We start from the raw sequence: 9832 nt of genomic DNA, 5'->3' as shown, positions 1-9832 counted from the left end.
TGGATTAAACCTTAAAGCATACATACTTACGCTATTTATAGCAACTGTGATTTTCAACTCATATTATGTCGCAAGTTATTTCATTTATACTTTACAATTTTTGTAATCTTAAACTTGTTGTCGAATTGTTTGTAAACTAAACTTTGCAAGTCTTGTACGTTTCAAATGAATGCGACATAATTTTGGTCAAACGAGTCTCATATAGGGACTACGACCACGCAACGGGACCTAAGTTAACGGCACCGTCAATAACGGTTTTGGTCGGGTCGTTACAAGTGGTATCAGAGCTGGTTTAACCTTAGCCGTAAAGGTAGTCGCGCGCGCCGGCTGTCAGGCCGGGCACTCATACGGACTATGCTTTTTGGCGGGTTAATCGTAGAGGGGGTTCTCACAGTGTTACCTGTGACGAAGCATTGGATCTTACCCCTTGCGATCCCTTGGAATTTGAGGGTTGGCAGTTTGGCAGAAATACGGGCCGTAAAATCAGTGTCTGAGGTACACTCAGTGGTCACCAAGCGGTTAGCTGGAAAGGCACTGGGTGGGTTTCTACCCCATCTGTCGTTACAAGTGGTATCAGAGCGTTAGTTGTAGGGAACTAGGACGTGCATTAGTGTGTCTAACAGAGTCGTTAGGACGCATTAGTGAGTCTAGACTACAACCGGATAGTTAACATTTGCATTCTGACATACATTTGCTATAGATAGCACTTACTTGACTACTTGTGCATTATACTTGAATCATTCTTAGGCAAACTTTTTAATGGTACCCAACCTTCATCATACGAACTCGTATTCCGCCACTTTTTGGTAACACACGTAAATTCATGATTCGTACACGTATGGATGACGACGACTTCATTAGTCACACTTGTTCGGGAACTCTGTCTCCCGAATTGTTATTTGCCACCGTTTCAACTTACTATCGGTTTCCCACTGGTGTTTCTTACTATCTACTTTTTGGTGTTACTACCATCACTACTCTAGGTGAGTATCGTCATCAACATTTATCACTATGGTTGCGTGCTACTCGTTATCATGACTCGTTACTCTTTTCATACCTGAATACCTTATTGTCTGACTCGAACCACATTGACGTGAACAATCATTTATACACTTCCCTCGGGGAACGCTTCTTTATAGTTGCACTAATTCTTTCGATTCAATACGAGTCACGTTAGAGACGTTGTTACACTTTGTTTATTTTAAACTTCACGATTACACGAACTTGAATCTATAGAGTGATGTGGGAATGGAGGTATGAGTTAGCGTAATATAACGACACTCGATCAACGTGGTTATATTACGGTAAGACATACCAAAGTTCTAGTGATGTGTGATGGTGGTTAGACTCGATCAACCTAAACACCACCATGTGCCATGTACATGACTTCATCTTTTCATGTTTGGACATCTGAAAACTCCAAGAATATTGATAACAACCATACTGGGGACACACCTTCGACTTTTGTCGAACTGTATTTATGCTTCCGAATGAATTACCGATTCCTCTCGGCTTCAACCGTATGTTACACGTGTATACTAGCTCGTCCTCGCACAGTCTTATTGACTAATTACAATTTACTCGTTATGCTCACATCGGGGCGGGAACTTCTTTTGCATCACCCTCGTACTTCCGGTTCAGGAGGTCCTTATTCTAAATTCTCAATGGAGAGCGACTCTTCACGTCATACAAGTATTCGCCGCGAGGGTGGATAGTCCTAACAATCGTTTTCAAAACCCGATAAGAACTTGCCCCGACGAACGTTTTTGGAAACCGATAAATCTTCCGCGACGCGAATTTTCTTGAGAAACTTGTCCTAGCTAACGTTTTCAATTCCTAGCAAACTTGTTCAATATGCCTTAGGGAAATGTACCCCGTTTCGGATCGAGATCCTCGTTTCACTTCTAGATTTTGGAGTACCTTACAAAAAGCCTCGGGACCGCGTTTAGACATGCGTACCGCGTACCATCCACAACCCGACGGACCGAACAAACGTGTGATTTAAACCTTGGAAACCATAATACAAGTTTGTATTACCAACTTCAAATTTACTTGAGAAAAGTATTTTCCTTTAACCGAATCCTCGTACTACAATGATTTTCATTCGAGTTTTTAACGTCACTCCTTTTGAAACCACATGTGACCGGAAACGTCATTCTCTTTTGTCGAACAAAGTAAACGATGATCAATTCACCGGGGCCGAGTTTATTCATGAACAACCGAGAAAATTTATACATATTCAAGCAAGACCCAACGCGACTCGTAATCACCAGGAGCTATGCCGATGTTACACGTAAACCTTTCGAATTCCATGGGAAACCGCGTCACGTTAAAAGTCGCACTTTGAGGAGGTGCAATCCGTTTCGGGAAAACGTAGGAAGCTAAATCCGCGATATTTTGATCCTTTAAATTCTTGGGGTGTTTTGGACCCGTCGCTAGCCGTTTAGACTTTTCCGACTCATTTTGGGTCTCCGTTTATCCTACATTCGATGTATCAACTCAAAGACGTGTTTTGCGAAACGAGAACTTGTTATCTTCTTTGATGAATTCACTATCGACGATAAACCTCACTTCCTAGGAGGACCGGAAACCATAAAATCATGGAACCAAACCTTAAAACAACATACGACCCCGACCTTCAGGTTCGTTGAAATACCCAAGGACGTACTTCTCCCTCACTCGTAGAATTAGCAACGCAAGATCTCGAGGAAGATTCAACAACTACTACTTCCAACTAAATTTCGGGACGAAATTTCTTTTGAGGTGTGGATAATGTAACATCCCGCGTTTTTCCGTAAAATTTAATTTTAACACCGTCTTTTTTTTTTAAACATAATCTTTCGTATTTAAATTAATAGTTTCCGTGAGTAACGTTCATTATATTCCCGCTATTTAATTTTGACATCACCCGTTTACTCGAGCGTTTTAAAAATATTCGTTTGGTTAATTCCCGCACCAGCTTTGAAACTTGAGGGACTAATATTGACACGGGGCAAACTAGTTGACTAGGTCAACTAGTCCACCCCAATCACCACCATTCAACCATCTCTCTCTCTCTCTCTTTCTCTCTAGCAAGAACACACACACAAACCCCAACTTCATAGAATCATCATCTAAATTCGGGATTGGAAGCAAACTTCAAAACAAATTACATATTTGGAATCCTCTCTTCATCCTCTACAATTTGATACCAACTTCATCTCGTTTGGGTAACATTTCTAAAACTCTAGATTTCTCTAAATTCGTGTTTTTGATTTGAAATGGTGTTAGTTAGTGTCTATGGCTCGTGTCTAGCATGAATATATGATTTACTTGCTCGATTTGTTGTTTTGAGTAACTAGTTTGAACATTTGAAATGGGTTTGCTTAATCCTTGATTTTGGATGAGTTAATGTTGTTAGATTGTTAAAGTGCATGTTTTAATTGTGTTACTAGTATCATTAGCCACATTTTGATGTGTAGGTTGATTAAGAAAACTTCAAAAACCCGATTAATGATTTTGTGATGTTTGACTAGGGTTTGATAGTTCTTGACATGAACTTTTGATGCTTGAATGCCATGGAATGTTAATTGTTAGTGATTAGTTGTAATGTATGCTTAATTATCTTCGAAACGGCATATCGTATGTGTAAATTGGATTCCCGAATCATAAAATACGTTTTACGAACTTGAAACTTTGAAAATAAACCTTTCTTGATCAATTGACGAGTTTTCGGTTATTGTAAATGATGTTTTTGATTGATGATATGTGGTTAGTTGTATTCCTCGTCAAAATACCTTTTCGACGATATATGATAGGCATTATAAGTGTTTGCGGGTCAAGTGTTGTGTTAGAAAAGGTTTTGGTTCGTGCACACTTGGAAAAACTGACCAGAATTCTCTGCCCAGGTAGTGGCGCGGCGCGCCCCATCCCCGCGCGGCGCGCGGATTGGCCTGGCCAGATTCTGCCTTGTTTGGCGCATTTCACGCGAAATGTTTGACTAGCTACCGACCTCCGATTCACATGAAACTTGTTTTAATATACTTGTATATGAAAATTTAGCATAGAAAAATAGTTCGGGACCCGACCCGAACGCGTTGACTTTTTCGTTGACTTTGACCAAGTTTGACTTTTAGTCAAACTTAACCAAACTTTTATACAATCATTCTAACATGCTTTTATACTTGTTTCTTGTATGAAACTTGACAATGTGATTCACATGCTATATTTAATCGAGTCGTAACGAGCCATAGGACTAATTGAACACATTTCACCCGACCTTGTATCGTAACCGGTTAATTGACACAACTTACTTGTTTAGGACAAGGCTAAGCAACTTTCATGCATACGTTACTTTGTGAAGTACTTTTATACTCGTACACTCGAGGTGAGATCATAGTCCCACCTTTTCAACAACTTTTTATACTTTTAAATTGTGGGCTGAGAAACATATACTTTGTTACATTTTGTACTACTTACTGTTATACTTTGAACACAAGTACAAGGAAAACAAACATTCCACAGCGAGTTAGAACAAAAATCCTCAATTCGATTATCATTAGTTACACTTGCAGGGTGTAAGCGAGAACTTATATTGTGTGGCCATACGGGTTTGACAAACCCTCATTACGGACGGTTCGCTACCGTCTACGGATGAAATATATTTTCGAGAAACAGTGTATGTTCTAACACTATTGTGATGGGGTTCTATGGAAGGAAACGTTAAGTCTTGATAATTGGGTGCTCGCGAACAATACTTTTGGAATGCAAACGATTTTGATAATCAACTATGGCTAAATCTTGTGGTTCAAAAACAACGTTTACAAATACATCTATGATTTCACCAACGTTTTTCGTTGACAGTTTTCTATATGTTTCTCAGGTTCATACTCGGCTACTTGATACATGCTTCCGCACACTTTGATTTCTTGCTTGAGGTCAAGCATACATGCATACGCTAGTGATAGCACTTTTGGATTAAACCTTAAAGCATACATACTTACGCTATTTATAGCAACTGTGATTTTCAACTCATATTATGTCGCAAGTTATTTCATTTATACTTTACAATTTTTGTAATCTTAAACTTGTTGTCGAATTGTTTGTAAACTAAACTTTGCAAGTCTTGTACGTTTCAAATGAATGCGACATAATTTTGGTCAAACGAGTCTCATATAGGGACTACGACCACGCAACGGGACCTAAGTTAACGGCGCCGTCAATAACGGTTTTGGTCGGGTCGTTACAAATAGTACATACATCTAAAAGCTGTGTATTGTACGAGTACGAATACGGGTGCATACGAGTAGAATTGTTGATGAAACTGAACGAGGATGTAATTGTAAGCATTTTTGTTAAGTAGAAGTATTTTGATAAGTGTCTTGAAGTCTTTCAAAAGTGTATGAATACATATTAAAATACTACATGTATATACATTTTAACTGAGTCGTTAAGTCATCGTTAGTCGTTACATGTAAGTGTTGTTTTGAAACCTTTAGGTTAACGATCTTGTTAAATGTTGTTAACCTAATGTTTATAATATCAAAAGAGAATTTAAATTATTATATTATCATGATATTATGATGTACGAATATCTCTTAATATGATATATATACATTAAATGTCGTTACAACGATAATCGTTACATATATGTCTCGTTTCAAAATCATTAAGTTAGTAGTCTTGTTTTTACATATGTAGTTCATTGTTAATATACTTAATGATATGTTTACTTATCATAATATCATGTTAACTATATATATAACCATATATATGTCATCATATAGTTTTTACAAGTTTTAACGTTCGTGAATCACCGGTCAACTTGGGTGGTCAATTGTCTATATGAAACCTATTTCAATTAATCAAGTCTTAACAAGTTTGATTTCTTAACATGTTGGAAACACTTAATCATGTAAAATAACAACTTCATTTAATATATATATATAAACATGGAAAAGTTCGGGTCACTACAGTACCTACCCGTTAAATAAATTTCGTCCCGAAATTTTAAGCAGTTGGAGGTGTTGACGTATCTTCTGGAAATAGATGCGGGTATTTCTTCTTCATATGATCTTCACGCTCCCAGGTGAACTCGGGTCCTCTACGAGCATTCCATCGAACCTTAACAATTGGTATCTTGTTTTGCTTAAGTCTTTTAACCTCACGATCCATTATTTCGACGGGTTCTTCGATGAATTGGAGTTTTTCGTTGATTTGGATTTCATCTAACGGAATAGTGAGATCTTCTTTAGCAAAACATTTCTTCAAATTCGAGACGTGGAAAGTGTTATGTACAGCCGCGATTTGTTGAGGTAACTCAAGTCGGTAAGCTACTGGTCCGACACGATCAATAATCTTGAATGGTCCAATATACCTTGGATTTAATTTCCCTCATTTACCAAATCGAACAACGCCTTTCCAAGGTGCAACTTTAAGCATGACCATCTCTCCAATTTCAAATTCTATATCTTTTCTTTTAATGTCAGCGTAGCTCTTTTGTCGACTTTGGGCGGTTTTCAACCGTTGTTGAATTTGGATGATCTTCTCGGTAGTTTCTTGTATAATCTCCGGACCCATAATCTGTCTATCCCCCACTTCACTCCAACAAATCGGTGACCTGCACTTTCTACCATAAAGTGCTTCAAACGGCGCCATCTCAATGCTTGAATGGTAGCTGTTGTTGTAGGAAAATTCTGCTAACGGTAGATGTCGATCCCAACTGTTTCCGAAATCAATAACACAAGCTCGTAGCATGTCTTCAAGCGTTGTATCGTCCTTTCGCTCTGCCCATCAGTTTGTGGATGATAGGCAGTACTCATGTCTAGACGAGTTCCTAATGCTTGCTGTAATGTCTGCCAGAATCTTGAAATAAATCTGCCATCCCTATCAGAGATAATAGAGATTGGTATTCCATGTCTGGAGACGACTTCCTTCAAATACAGTCGTGCTAACTTCTCCATCTTGTCATCTTCTCTTATTGGCAGGAAGTGTGCTGACTTGGTGAGACGATCAACTATTACCCAAATAGTATCATAACCACTTGCAGTCCTTGGCAATTTAGTAATGAAATCCAAGGTAATGTTTTCCCATTTCCATTCCAGGATTTCAGGTTGTTGTAGTAGACCTGATGGTTTCTGATGTTCAGCTTTGACCTTAGAACACGTCAAACATTCTCCTACATATTTAGCAATATCGGCTTTCATACCTGGCCACCAAAAATGTTTCTTAAGATCCTTGTACATCTTCCCCATTCCAGGATGTATTGAGTATCTGGTTTTATGAGCTTCTCTAAGTACCATTTCTCTCATATCTCCAAATTTTGGTACCCAAATTCTTTCAGCCCTATACCGGGTTCCGTCTTCCCGAATATTAAGATGCTTCTCCGATCCTTTGGGTATTTCATCCTTTAAATTTCCCTCTTTTAAAACTCCTTGTTGCGCCTCCTTTATTTGAGTAGTAAGGTTAGTGTGAATCATTATATTCAAAGATTTTACTCGAATGGGTTCTCTGTCCTTTCTGCTCAAGGCGTCGGCTACCACATTTGCCTTCCCTGGGTGGTAACGAATCTCAAAGTCGTAATCATTCAACAATTCAATCCACCTACGCTGCCTCATATTCAGTTGTTTCTGATTAAATATGTGTTGAAGACTTTTGTGGTCGGTATATATAATATTTTTGACCCCATATAAGTAGTGCCTCCAAGTCTTTAATGCAAAAATAACCGCGCCTAATTCCAAATCATGCGTCGTATAATTTTCTCGTGAATCTTCAATTGTCTAGACGCATAAGCAATCACCTTTGTCCGTTGCATTAATACACAACCAATACCTTGCTTTGATGCCTCACAATAAATCACAAAATCATCATTCCCTTCAAGCAATGACAATATAGGTGCTGTAGTAGCTTTTTCTTCAATAATTGAAACGCCTTCTCTTGTTCATCCTTCCATTCAAATTTCTTCCCTTTATGCGTTAATGCAGTCAAGGGTTTTGCTATTCTGGAAAAGTCTTGGATGAACCTTCTGTAGTAACCATCTAGTCCTAAAAACTGGCGTATGTGTTTCGGAGTTTTTGGGGTTTCCCACTTTTTAACAGTTTCTATCTTTGCCGGATCCACCTTAATACCTTCTTTGTTCACTATGTGACCGAGGAATTGAACTTCTTCCAACCAAAATGCACACTTTGAAAACTTATCGTACAGTTTTTCTTTCCTCAATACTTCTAGCACTTTTCTCAAATGTTCTTCGTGCTCTTGATCATTCTTTGAGTAAATAAGTATGTCATCGATGAAAACAATGACAAACTTGTCAAGATATGGCCCACACACTTGGTTCATAAGGTCCATGAACACAGCTGGTGCGTTAGTCAATCCAAACGGCATAACCATAAACTCGTAATGACTATAACGCGTCCTAAAAGCAGTTTTTGGAATATCATCCTCCTTTACTCGCATTTGATGATATCCAGAACATAAATCGATCTTTGAATAAACCGACGAGCCTTGTAGTTGATCAAATAAGTCATCAATTCTCGGCAGTGGATAACGGTTTTTGATGGTAAGTTTGTTCAACTCTCTGTAGTCAATACACAACCTAAATGTACCATCCTTCTTCTTGACAAACAAAACAGGAGCTCCCCACGGTGATGTGCTTGGTCGAATGAAACCACGCTCTAAAAGTTCTTGTAATTGGCTTTGCAGTTCTTTCATCTCGCTGGGTGCGAGTCTGTAAGGAGCACGAGCTATTGGTGCAGCTCCTGGTACAAGATCTATTTGAAATTCAACAGATCGATGTGGAGGTAGTCCCGGTAATTCTTTCGGAAATACATCGGGAAATTCTTTTACGACGGGAACATCATTGATGCTCTTTCTTTCAGTTTGTACTTTCTCAACGTGTGCTAGAACAGTATAGCAACCTTTTCTTATTAGTTTTTGTTCCTTCAAATTACTAATAAGATGTAACTTCGTGTTGCCCTTTTCTCCGTACACCATTAAGGGTTCTCCTTCTTCTCGTACAATGCGAATTGCATTTTTATAACATACGATCTCTGCTTTCACCTCTTCAGCCAGTCCATGCCAACTATTACATCAAAACTCCCTAACTCTACTGGTATCAAATCAATCTTAAATATTTCACTACCCAGTTTAATTTCTCGATTCCGGCATATATTATCTGCTGAAATTAATTTACCGTTTGCTAATTCGAGTAAAAATTTACTATCCAACGACGTCAATGGATAACTTAATTTAGCACAAAAATCTCTACTCATATAGCTTCTATCCGCACCCGAATCAAATAAAACGTAAGCAGATTTATTGTCAATAAGAAACGTACCCGTAACAAGCTCCGGGTCTTCCTGTGCCTCTGCCGCATTAATATTAAAAACTCTTCTGCGGCCTTGTCCATTCGTGTTCTCCTGGTTTGGGCAATTTCTAATAATGTGGCCCGGTTTTCCACATTTATAACAAACTACATTGGCATAACTTGCTCCGACACTACTTGCTCCGCCATTACTCGTTCCGACACCATTTGTTCCTTTCGTTCTGTTAACCCCTGGTCCGTAGACCTCACACTTCGCCGCGCTATGACCATTTCTTTTACACTTGTTGCAAAATTTGGTGCAGAACCCCGAGTGATACTTTTCACACCTTTGGCATAGCTGCTTCTAATTGTTGTTGTTGTTGTTGTTGCGGTTTTTATTGTTGTTGGGATGATTGTTGTAGTTGCTGCTGTTGTTGTTGTTGTTGTTGTTGGGCCATTTGTTGTAGTTGCGATTGATGTTTCGATTGTTGGGATAATTGTTGCGATTATTATTGTAATTGTTGTTGTTGTTGTTGTTGTTGTATTGGTGAT

This window comes from Rutidosis leptorrhynchoides, chromosome 7, assembly GCF_046630445.1.
Source record: "Rutidosis leptorrhynchoides isolate AG116_Rl617_1_P2 chromosome 7, CSIRO_AGI_Rlap_v1, whole genome shotgun sequence".
Taxonomy (NCBI): Eukaryota; Viridiplantae; Streptophyta; class Magnoliopsida; order Asterales; family Asteraceae; genus Rutidosis; species Rutidosis leptorrhynchoides.
This window is presented reverse-complemented; position numbering follows the sequence as displayed.